The sequence below is a fragment of the Physeter macrocephalus genome, chromosome 11 (genome assembly GCF_002837175.3).
Source record: "Physeter macrocephalus isolate SW-GA chromosome 11, ASM283717v5, whole genome shotgun sequence".
NCBI classification, from domain to species: Eukaryota; Metazoa; Chordata; class Mammalia; order Artiodactyla; family Physeteridae; genus Physeter; species Physeter macrocephalus.
This window is the reverse complement of record NC_041224.1, coordinates 178,667,968-178,680,490: the sequence shown is the minus strand read 5'-3', so window position 1 is coordinate 178,680,490 and position 12,523 is coordinate 178,667,968. Positions and strand designations below refer to the sequence as shown.

Here is a 12,523-nt window from a genome sequence, read left to right as displayed (position 1 = left end):
TACCTTTGTTATTAATTATACAACTTTTCATAAATGCTTTAATCATTGTGATTCTATTAATCACATATTTGTTACAAGGACACATTGGACTTTCTGGAATATTTTTAATTCTTTTTGTTAATACAATGAAGACCCTTAACAAAACATCCAAACCAATGAAAGAATTTGCTTATTACTCACATAGATCTCTGGGATCCTAAAACACAGATCCTATCCTAAGGCTGTCGATCAAGGAAAGGTCCTTAAATCAGGTCCACTGTGTCGCTTCTGAGGAGAAGAGGGAAGAACAGATGATAAAAATGGTTGAGACATTCTCTCCACTGATCATTGATTGCTTTTACCTTTCATTTAATCAGTCCTTAGGCAATCATTAATTTGGTGTGAATATTCATTTCTCTTAAGAAAATGAACAAGTTTGACCCTTGACCAGATTATGAACATTATGTAAGACTTTTATTCCCTTAGAAAACAGTTAACAGTCATATACCATTCACATATTTATATAATGGCCAATGCTTCATGCATTCATCTTTACTGATTTATATGCTTATTTATAGATTCTCTCATTTATCCTATTATAATAATAGATGAAAATGCATGTACATAAGGATCAAATCAAGATCTCAGTATATTCCTGACATCTGTCTATAGAATACCTTCCAATAATGAAAATGTACTAGATTAATTTTATTGGGCCTCAGAGTTCCAGACACACACTCATCGTATATGACTCACACGCTGCCAGCAGTCATCATTAATCCAGGACTGTATCTCTTTTTCTTCACTCCTTTCCACACTATTTATTGGTCAATTCATAATTCAGTAATTATAATTTTTAAAATGGTTATTCATCGGAACCACCAAAGAGCTTAGAAATCTCTAATATATATTTAGAATCATTCTCGTGTCAACATCTTTCATTAATAACTCTCATTTTTCATTTTATGAATGAATCAATATAATACTTCATATTAATCCCATATTTTACACTGGGCTATTTGGATTTCATTGATTATATTTCACAACTTGCAATAATACAGTCAATAGCCTTAAATAAAATATTGAAACTAAGGCCAAAATTTGTCTATTACTCACATGGTCTCCACAGTCCTAACACGTGAATGCAACCAGAGCTCTCAGGACCATAGAAGAATCCTTCAACCAGCTTAAGTGCTCCCATTCTAAGGAGTACAGAGCAGAAAAGATGATAAAAAATTTTAGACCTTATCTCCATTGATCCTTGTTATCCACATTTCATTTGCTCATTTAAGCATTCATTAATTTTTCATAGTGTAGTATTTTTTTCTCTTAACAAAAGAAAACCTTAAACTTGAGACTGACCCAGAACAATAATGTTGACTCTTACTTATCAGTGTCTGTATGATCCTTTCAGCAAAAGGGAAGACACTTATCCATTTATTGCTTAAAGGGCATGAATGTTTTCTATTTTATTAATAATATTTCTTGCCTGACCACATATGATCCTGATGGACAATGCTTCACCTTCTTCTTTTCATATTTTTTTTACATTTTTTCAGGGCTCAATTACTGATTTATTATTATTAATACATCTAACCCCAAAAATGGAATATGATGTTTGTATTTTCTTAACATTGACCCATGGGGTCATTTATAACAGAACATTGGCTAGATTTTGCATTGTGTGGAATCAGGGTTACAGACACATGGTATTCACCATATATGACTCCTATGCCTCCAGTCATCATCAGTGGTCCAGGAGGGGCTCTTTTCTCCAGTATCATCTACATTTGTTTATTGATTAAGTCACTATTATTTAAATGACTTCCCCGGTGGTCCAGTGGTTAAGACTCCATTCCCCCAATGCAGGGGGCCCAGGTTTGATCCCTGGTCAGGGAACTAGATACCACATGCCACAACTAAGAGTTCACATGCCGCAACTAAAGACCCTGCATGCCGCAACTAAAGATCCTGAATGCTGCAACAGAGACCCGGCATAGCCAAATAAATAAATAAATATTTAAAAATAAATAAATAGGGCTTCCCTGGTGGTGCAGTAGTTGAGAGTCCGCCGCCGATGCAGGGGACATGGGTTCGTGCCCCGGGCCGGGAAGATCCCACATGCCGTCAGTAGAGCATTTTGTGAATTCCAACCTGCTATGGCCAAGCCCCGAGAAGCACAGAGAACAGTGTTCAGGGAATGTGCAGCGGGGAGTGGGTGAGAAGAAAGGGCCGCACTATCATCAAAGCCTCCGATAGGGGCTCCCCTGGTGGCGCAGTGGTTGAGAGTCCGCCTGCCGATGAAGGGGACACGGGTTCGTGCCCCAGTCTGGGAGGATCCCACATGCCACGGAGCGGCTAGGCCCGTGAGCCATGGCCGCTGAGCCTGCGCGTCCGGAGCCTGTGCTCCGCAATGGGAGAGGCCACAACAGTGAGAGGCCCGCGTACCACGAAAAAAATAAATAAATAAATAAATAAATAAATAAATAAACATAAGTCACACAAATAAATCATGAGTAAGACCCTAAATATCCCTAACGTCTATCTAAACCATCATCTCCCCTGACACCCAACTCTTTCATTAACTGAACTCAGTTTTTCATATATGGATTAATCATCATATTCCTTCATATCAATGATATTTCACTTTGGCAAGTTTGGACTTCTATTATATTTAATACTTTTCAACAATACAATAAGTGTCTTTTTAAAAATACGGCTCAATCCAAGACAAGAACACTGACTACTACTCACATTGTTCTGCTTCCTCCTAACACACAGATGCAACCACAGGGCTCCTGACCATGCAAGATGCTTAGATCAGCTCAAAGGCATCCATTCTGAGGAGTACAGGGGAGAGCAAATGATAAAAAATTAAGAACTAATCTCCATTGATCCTTGCTTCTGCATTTCATTTTTCAGTGGTTTAGACAATCATTAATTTGGAGTATATTTATTTCAATTTCTCTTAAGAAAATGAACTTAAAACTTGACGCTGACTGAGAAAATGAGCAGTGATTATTACTACAATTGTCCATATTTCTCTTAGTCAAAGATTTTTCATGTACCATTTATTTCTCTTTGGACTTCACAGTTTTCAAATTTACTAATATTGTTTCTTCTATCACCACATATGTTTATAATTGGACAATATTTCACTGCCTTCATCTTTATTTATTTATATGCTTGTTTATTGCTTATTTGATTAACCCAATTATTAAATATAAAGAAAATGCATAAAAAGACCAAAAACAAGTCCCTTGTATATATCAGACAAGTGTCTCTAGAATCAACTCAAATAGGAAAATGGACTAGATTCCATTTGCATCAGACATCAGAGTTCCAGTCATCGTACACGACTCATATGCCACCAGTAGTCATCATTGATCCAATATTGTCCCTCTTTTTCTTCGCTCATTTCTATATGGCTTATTGACTAATTCAGAAAATCAATCATAATAATTTAAAACAGTTTATTCACAAAACCCAAGAAGAGTCATGATATCCTTATTCTGTAAATAATTCATTCTCACAGCAGAGTATCTTTCTTAAAAATAATGATGCCATTTTTCCTCTATGCAGTAATCAATTAATGTTTCATAAAATTCAATATATATCACTGAGCTACAGTTGGCCTTCTTTTAGTCTGTGTGGAACTTTCAAATAAAACAGTGAATAAATGCATAGGAAAAAAAATCACTGAAACTGAGACAAGAAATTTGACTATTACTCACATTGGTTCCTGTGAATCTAACACAGTGATGCAATCATATGGTGCATGACCATGGAATAATGCTTAATCGGATCGAATGTGTCCATTTTCAGAAGTACAATGCACAGTGGATGTTTAAAAAAAAAGGAAAATTTATTGTGATTGATTCTTGCTTTCTAGATTTATAGTACTCAAATCATTAGGAATTTATAACTTTTTCATAATTTAGAGAATTTTTCTATAAACAAAAAGAACCTCAAACTTGAGAATGACACAGATCAATAAAACTGACACTTAATCATCACATCTGTATGATGCTTGGCCAAAGAGGTGACACCATTGATCCATTCATTTCCTAATGGGCATCAGTGCTGGTAATTTTCATTACTATTTCTTGGCTGACAATATATTTTCATAGGTACATAATAATTTACCTTTTCTTCTTAAGCTATTATTTATATATCTTTAATGGTTCTATTATTTATCCATTAATAATACTAAATCAAAATCTATTAACCCAAACTAAGAGCATGATTTTATATATTTCTAACATCTGTCCATAGGATGAAATCAATGTAGAAAATAGAGTGTGTACACTTCTTGGCCCTCAGCCTTCCAGATACTTATGGTTCCTTGCCCTTGCCTCATCCTCTACCCAACTTCATCGTTGGTCCCCTTGGGTCCAATTTTAGTTCATTCATTGGTACATCTCTATCAATTAAATCACTACATCATTAATACTAATGAAAGAAAAATATGAATACCCAAAACCCAAGAACCAGACCAGCGAATATCCCTAACTTCTCTCCAATCATTATCACCATACATGAGATCTCCTTGGTTAATGAATTTCCAGGTTCTAGATTATCATTTCATCAGCATAAGCGCTCATGGTTATTTATAAACAGACCATCATCAACCCTTTGATATATATCGATTGTTTGAAAATACAATGAAAACACTTAAACCAATTCCCCAAACTAAGAGAGGAACACTGGCCATTACTCACCTGGGTCTCTGTCCCATAGCAACCTGAAAAGGAGAGCCTTGATCACAATGGAGGCTGAAATCACCTTGAGCTGCTATTCTGAAAAGTACCAAACAGACATGGTGATGACCGAGATTGAGACTTTCTCTCCTTTGATCCACAGATTTGTTGATTGATGCTTTCATTGGCTTAATTAGCATAACCAATGAACATGCATGAAGAGAAAGGCCACATTTCTTTTGTATTGGACCCCAGAGTTCGAGACACGTATTATTCATCATCGATGACTCATATGCCGGCATTTATCATCACTGATCCAGAAAGGATGAATGTCTCTTCATTCTATATTGTTAATTGATTAGTTCATTGATTCACTAATTATAATCTATAACTCTATGAGTCACAAAACCCAACAAGGCCTTGATACCACTAACATGTCTCTAGAAAGATACTCACATAATTATATCTCTTTCACATTTATGATCAGCTTTTCAAATCTGCATTAATCAATATAATGCTTCATATTAATCTCTTTATTATCAATAGGATAAAAATGGCCTTCTTTAATTATACTTCAAATATTTTATTAATACAGTAAATATGTTAGACAAACCACCCAACCTAAGACTACAAATTTGATTCTGCTCACACTGGTCTCTTGGCTCCTAAAACAAAGATGCCATCCTAGGCTGGTGCTAAAGGAAGAATCTTTCTTTCAGGTCTAGTGTGTCCACTCTGAGGATTGTATAAAGCAAAGCAGATGATAAAAATGGTGGAGACACTCTCCACTTTCCCTTACTTCAACATTCACACAGATATTTAGGCATTCATTAATTTACTGTATGTATTAAGTCTGTTGAAAACGAACCACTTCAATCTTGCCACTGAGCCAGAATATGAAGGTTGTCTACAAATTATCATGTCTACCACATTCTTACCCTAAGTGGTAATGGTCATGCACTATTCATTATTCATTCAGGGTTTCCATGATATATTAATAATATTTCTTGATTCACCACATATTTTGGTAATTGGAAAGTGTTTTACTCCATTCATCGTTAGTTTTAATTATATATTTATTTATAGATTCTCATATTATCTAATTATAATAATAGAATGAAATGCATGAACTCAAAGACAAAAAACAAGCCCCTCATTTATTCCTAACATTTGTCTATAAGACACCTTCTCAAGTTGAGAATGGACAAGCTTAATTTAATATTGGACCTCAGAGTTCCAGACATGTATTCGTCGTATACAACTAATATTGATGATGACCAGAAATCATCAGCGATTCAGTACTGTTCTTCTTTCTACATACATTTCTATTTCTTTATTGATTAAATTAAAAACTCACTAATAATTTTACCAGTACAATTCAAAAAACCCAAGAAGACCCCTGATGTACATAGAATTATTCTCAGTGTAATACATCTCATACTAACAGTCTCAGTTTTCCATATATGCATTAATCAATATGATGGTTTGTATATCCATACTCAACACGGAGATACAGCTGCCTTCTTTATTTATATTCCACATTCCAAACAATACAGTGAATTACTTTAATAAAAAAGCAAACTGAAAAAAGAACTTCAACTATTACTCACATTAATCTTCATCCTCCTATTATACAGAAGCAACCACAGAGCTCATGTCCATGGAAGATGCTAAATGATGCATTCATTCTGGGGAGTACGGCACATGAAAGATAATAAAAATATTGAGACCTAATCACCAGTGATCCTTGTTTTCTACATTTCATTTAGTCAGTATTTAGATATTTATTACTTTTTCTTATTCTCTCTATTTTTTGTCTTGTTAAAAGAAAAAACACAACTATTTGGCTAAAGCAGAACAATTAAACTGATGCCTACTTATGCATTTCTATCTAATCTTGGTCAAATAAGTGACCCTCACCCATTTATTTAATGGCCATCAGTGTTTTCAATGTTTATTAACTGTATCTTTTGCCTCACGAAATATGTTCAATTTGGACAATGCTTCACCCTATTTTTTCCTTATATGTTAATTTTTATTTGCTTAATGGTTCCATCACAGATCCATTAATACTAACAAATCTAAATCCATGAAATCAATACAAGAATATGATCTTTAAATATTCCTGACCTCTTTCTACAAAAGCAATTTCAAAGAGGGAGAGACTACTTATGTTCCGGGTTGGACCTCAGAGTTTCAGACATGTTTTCATCGTTCAGGACTCTTCCCGAAACGATCATCATCATTGGTCCACGACTGAGTCTCTTCTCTTCGTTCATTTGTATATTTGCATTGATTAAATCATTAATTAATTGGTAATAATCTCAAGAATAAGACCCTTCAATATCCCTAATTCTCAGTTTAAGAATCATTTCCCATTAAGGGTCCATCTCTTGCATTATTCAAGCTCAGTCCTGCCCACTATCAATTATTCAAAATAATATTTCTTCTCAGATTTATCATTGAACTGAGTAATTTTTGATTAATTTAATACTTTTTAATAACACCATGAGTACCCTCAAACACATCACCTAATCCAAGAACACCAACCTTGCCTGTTATTTACCTTAGTTACTTTCTGACACAGAAGCAGCAGGACAACTGAGCACAGCAGAAGCTGAAGTAGTGGGAACATCTGTCCTGAAGAGTAACAAGCAGACAAGGTGATAAAAATATTCAGATTTATCCATTTATTTATTTATTTATTTATTTATTTATTTATTTATTCTCCATTTATCCAATATTCCGCTATTCATATGCACAGTAATTTAGTCATTTACTAAATTATGGTAATTATTTATTTGTTTTTTCCTTAATGAATCAAATGTCAAAGTGGTTACTGAGTCAGTCAGTAACTAATACCTATCATTTTCTGTATCACTCTTAACCAAAGAGATAACATCTTTATATAACTTTTTACCTGAAAACGTCTTTTCAATATATATTAATGTATTTGTATATAATAGTAATTTTTGACTAACCACATATTTTTATTATTGAAAAGCCTTCATATTCATCATTATTTAATTTACAAATTTGTATATTGACTATTTCATTGATCCAATCATAAAAATTTTTTAAATGCACTGCCATAATAACCAAAACAAATATCTTTGTATATTCCTAACCTTTGCCTATAGGATCACTTCAAACAAGACAATGGAATAGATTCCGTTTGCATTGGACCTCAGAGTTCCAGACACGTATTCATCGTACACGACTCTTACGCCACGGGTAGTCATCATTGATCCAATATTGACCCTCTTTTCTACATACATTTTTATTTCTTTACTGTATAAATCACAAATTCACTGATAATTTTAGCACTACAATAAAAAAAACCAAGAGCATTGATGTATATGGAATTATTCTTAGTTTAATATATGTCTCATATTAATGCTCAGTTTTCCATATATGCATTAATCAATATAATGGTTTGTAATAACATACTCAACACTGAAATGTAGCTACCTTCTTTACTCCACATTTCTTAATGATACAGTGAATTTCTTTAATAAAAAAACAAACTGAAAAAAGAACTTCAACTATTACTCACATTAATCTCCATCCTCCTATTATACAGAGGCAACCACAGATCTGGTGACCATGGATGATTCTAAACCATCTCTAGTGCATTCATTCTGAGTACAAAACACAGAAGATGATGAAAATACTGAGACCAGAAGCCACAGATCCTTGTTTTTGGAATTTCATATACTCAGTATTTAATTATTTATTAGTTATTGTTTTTCTATTTATTTTTTACCTTGTTAAAAGAAAAACCTCAATCTTTAGTCTGAAAAAGAATAATTTAATGACTCTTACATAGGCATGTCTATAGAAACCTGGTGAAGGAGGTGACCCTCACCCATTTATTTAATGGGATTCAGAATTTTCAGTTTTTATTCACAATATCTTTTGCTTCAACAAAGGTGTTCATATGAGAAAAATACTTGGCCCTATTTTTCCTTATACATTTATATTTGCTTAATGATTCCATCACAGATCAATTACAAATAACAACTATAACTCTATGAAATCAACAAGAATATGATCTTTTGGTATTCCTGACATCTCCCTATACAAACAATTTTAACAAAGGAAATAGACTACTTATGCTCTGTGTTGGACCTCAGAGTTTCAGACATGTTTTCATCACTCAGGACTATTCCTAGAACGATCATCATACTTAGTCCATGAATATGTCTCTGTTCTTTGTTCATTTCTACTTCTTTATTGACTGATCAAGTAATCCATTCACAAACATTTTTAAACTCTATTACCTGCAAAACCCAAAAAGAGCATGATATCCCTACTGTGTAAATAGTTCAATTTCATATCAACGAAACTCTTTTTTGAATTAGATGCTGTTTTCATTTATTTATTAATCATCTAATGTTTCATCAAATTCTCTATTTCTTATTGAGTTTGGCCATTTACTATTCTGTATGGAAATTTTGAACTTTACCCTTAATACACACAGACACACACACACACACACACACACACACACGCAAACACAGAAATCAACAAAACCATGAGAAAAAATATGATTAAATATTTCTTAATAGATCTTTATTGGAGTATAATTGCTTCACAATACTGTGTTAGTTGATGTTGCACAACAAAGCAAATCAGCCATATGCATACACGTCCCCATATCTCCCCCCTCTTGAGTCTCCCTCCCATCCTCCCTACCCCACCCCTCTAGGCATCGCAAAGCACCGACCTGATCTCCCTGTGCTATGCTGTTGTTTCCCACCAGCCAACTATTTTACATTCAGTAGTGTATATATGTCAATGCTACTCTCACTTCGCCCCAGCTTCACCCTCCCACCCCATGTCCACAAGTCCATTTTCTATGTCTACCTCTTTATTCCTGCTCTGCATCTAGGTTCATCAGTACCTTTTTTTTTTAGGTTCCATATATATGCATTAGCATACAGTTTTTGTTTTTCTTTCTGACTTACTTCACTCTGTATGACAGACTCTAGGTCCATCCACCTCACTACAAATAACTCAATTTCGTTTCCTTTTATGGCTGAGCAATATTCCATTGTTTACATGTGCCACATCTTCTTTATCCATTCATCTGTCGATGGACACTTACGTTGCTTCCATATCCTGGCTATTGTAAATAATGCTGCAATGAACATTGTGGTGTATGTCTCATTTTGAATTATGTTTTTCTCAGGGTATATGCCCAGTAGTGGGATTGCTGGGTTGTATGGTAGTTCTGTTTTTAGTTTTTTAAGGAACCTCCATACTGTTTTCCATAGTGGTTGTATCAATTTACATTCCCACCAACAGTGCAGGAGGGTTCCCTTTTCACCACACCCTTACCAGCATTTACTGTTTCTAGATTTTTTGATAATGGCCATTCTGACCGGCATGAGGTGATACCTCATTGTAGTTTTGATTTGCATTTCTCTAATAATTAGTGATGTTGAGGATCTTTTAATGTGCCTGTTGGCCATCTGTATGTCTTCCTTGGTGAAATATCTATTTAAGTCTTTGGCCCATTTTTTAACTGGATTGTTTTGTTTTGTTTTTTTTGATATTGAGCTCCATGACCTGTTGTACATTTTGGAGAATTAATCCTTTGTCTGTTGTTTCATTTGCAAATATTTTCTCCCATTCTGAGGGTTGTCTTTTTGTCTTGTTTATGGTTTCCTTTGCTGTGCAAAAGCTTTTAAGTTTCATTATTGTTTATTTTTGTTTTTATTTCTGTTACTCTAGGAGGTGGGTGAAAAAGATCTTGCTGTGGTTTATGTCAAAGAGTGTTTTTCCTATGTTTTCCTCTAAGAGTTTTATAGTGTCTGGTCTTACATTTAAGTCTTTAATCCATTTGGAGTTAATTTGTGTGTATGGTGTTAGGCAGTGTTCTAATTTCATTCTTTTACATGCAGCTGTCCAGTTTTCCAGCACCACTTCTTGAAGAGGCTGTCTTTTCTCCATTGTATGTTCTTGCCTCCTTTGTCATAAATTAGGTGCCCATATGTGTGTGGGTTTATCTCTGGGCATTCTATCCTATACCATTGATCTATATTTCTGTTTTTGTGCCAGTACATACTGTCCTGATTACTGTAGCTTTGTGGTATAGTTTGAAGTCAGGGAGCCTCATTCCTCAAACTCCGTTTTTCTTTCTCAAGATTGCTTTGGTTATTCAGGGTCTTTTGTGTTTCCATACAAATTGTAAAATTTTTTCTTCTAATTCTGTGAAGAATGCCATTGGTAGTTTGATAGGGATTGCATTGAATCTGTAGACTGCTTTGGGTAGTATAGTCATTTTCATAACATTGATTCTTCCAACCAATTGATCAGATGATCAACTGATCGCCTCCTTAGGCAGATTTATTCCTAGGTATATTATTCTTGTTCTAAGTGTTTTCTTAATTTCTCTTTCTGATTTTTTGTTGGTGGTGTATAGGAATGCTAGAGTTTTCTGTGCATTAATTTTGTATCCTGCAACCTTACCAAATTCACTGATTACTTCTAGTAGTTTTCTGGTGGCATAGGACTTTCTGTGTATAGTATCATGTCATCAGCAAACAATTACAGTTTTCCTTCTTCTTTTCCAATTTGTATTACTTTTATTTCTTTTTCTTCTCTGACTGCTGTGGTTAGGACTTCCAAAACTATGTTGAATAAGAGAGGTGAGAGTGGACATCCTTGTCTTGTTCCTGATCTTAGTGGAAATGCTTTCAGTTTTTCACCATTGAGTATGATGCTTGCTGTGGTTTTGTCATATATGGCCTTTATTATGTTGAGGCAGGTTCCCTCTATGCCCATTTTCTGGAGAGTCTTTATCATAAATGGGTGTTGACTTTTGTTAAAAGCTTTTTCTCCATCTATTGAGATGATCATATGGGTGTTATTCCTTATTTTGTTAATGTGGTGTATCACATTGATTGATTTGCATATATTGAAGAATCCTTGCATCCCTGGGATAAATCCCACTTGATCATGGTGTATGAGCCTTTTAATATGTTGTTGGATTCTGTTTGATAGTATTTTGTTGAGGACTTTTGCATCTATGTTCATCAGTGATATTGGTCTATAATTTTCTTTTTTTGTGATATCTTTTTCTGGTTTTGGTATCAGGGTGACGGTGGCTTTGTAGATTGAATCTGGGAGTGTTTCTGCCTCTGCAATTTTTTGGAAGAGTTTGAAAAGGATGGGTGTTAGCTCTTCTCTAAATGTTTGATAGAATTCGCCTGTGAAGCCATCTGGTCCTGGACTTTTGTTTGTTGGAAGATTTTTTATTACGGTTTCAATTTCACTACTTGTGATAGGTCTGTTTATATTTTCTAATTCTTTCTGGCTCAATCTTGGAAAATTGTACCTTTCCAAGAATTTCCATTTCTTCATGGTTGTCCATTTTACTGGCATATAGTTGTTTGTAGTAGTCTCTTATAATCCTTTGTATTTCTGCGCTGTCTGTTGTGATTTCTCCTTTTTCATTTCTAATTTTTTTGATTTGAGTCCTCTCCCTTTTTTTCTTGATGAGTCTGGCTAAGAGTTTATCAATTTTGTTTATCTTCTCAAAGAGGCAGCTTTTAGTTTTATTGATCTTTGCTATTGTTTTCTTCGTTTCTATTTCATTTATTCCTGCTCTGATTTTTATGATTTCTTTCCTTCTACTGACTTTGGATTTTCTTTGTTCTTCTTTCTCTAGTTGTTTTAAATGTAGAGTTAAATTGTTTATTTGAAATTTTTCTTGTTTCTTGAGGTGAGAGTGTATTGCTCTAAACTTCCCTCTTAGAACTGCTTTTGCTGTGTCCCATAGGTTTTGGGTCGTTGTGTTTTTATTGTCATTTGTTTCTATGTATTCTTTTATTTAT

General features: G+C 34.3%; 7 non-coding genes and 1 pseudogene across 7 annotated transcripts; all 8 read right to left on the bottom strand.

Moving 5' to 3' along the window:
• Positions 1 to 690: 690 nt before the first annotated feature.
• LOC112066873 (small nucleolar RNA SNORD113/SNORD114 family) lies at positions 691 to 762 on the bottom strand. Its single transcript, XR_002892946.1, has one exon. It is a non-coding gene; the product is annotated as a small nucleolar RNA SNORD113/SNORD114 family (small nucleolar RNA).
• Positions 763 to 1,663: 901 nt separating this feature from the next.
• Positions 1,664 to 1,737, bottom strand: LOC112066798 (small nucleolar RNA SNORD113/SNORD114 family). The gene has a single exon (XR_002892878.1). It is a non-coding gene; the product is annotated as a small nucleolar RNA SNORD113/SNORD114 family (small nucleolar RNA).
• Positions 1,738 to 3,306: 1,569 nt separating this feature from the next.
• On the bottom strand, positions 3,307 to 3,370 carry LOC112066793 (uncharacterized; annotated as a pseudogene).
• Positions 3,371 to 4,923: 1,553 nt separating this feature from the next.
• Positions 4,924 to 4,998, bottom strand: LOC112066869 (small nucleolar RNA SNORD113/SNORD114 family). Its single transcript, XR_002892942.1, has one exon. It is a non-coding gene; the product is annotated as a small nucleolar RNA SNORD113/SNORD114 family (small nucleolar RNA).
• A 902-nt stretch (positions 4,999 to 5,900) lies between these two features.
• On the bottom strand, positions 5,901 to 5,977 carry LOC112066815 (small nucleolar RNA SNORD113/SNORD114 family). Its single transcript, XR_002892894.1, has one exon. It is a non-coding gene; the product is annotated as a small nucleolar RNA SNORD113/SNORD114 family (small nucleolar RNA).
• An 883-nt stretch (positions 5,978 to 6,860) lies between these two features.
• Positions 6,861 to 6,932, bottom strand: LOC112066803 (small nucleolar RNA SNORD113/SNORD114 family). The gene has a single exon (XR_002892883.1). It is a non-coding gene; the product is annotated as a small nucleolar RNA SNORD113/SNORD114 family (small nucleolar RNA).
• A 927-nt stretch (positions 6,933 to 7,859) lies between these two features.
• Positions 7,860 to 7,931, bottom strand: LOC112066860 (small nucleolar RNA SNORD113/SNORD114 family). The gene has a single exon (XR_002892934.1). It is a non-coding gene; the product is annotated as a small nucleolar RNA SNORD113/SNORD114 family (small nucleolar RNA).
• An 873-nt stretch (positions 7,932 to 8,804) lies between these two features.
• LOC112066822 (small nucleolar RNA SNORD113/SNORD114 family) lies at positions 8,805 to 8,876 on the bottom strand. The gene has a single exon (XR_002892901.1). It is a non-coding gene; the product is annotated as a small nucleolar RNA SNORD113/SNORD114 family (small nucleolar RNA).
• Positions 8,877 to 12,523: the final 3,647 nt, after the last annotated feature.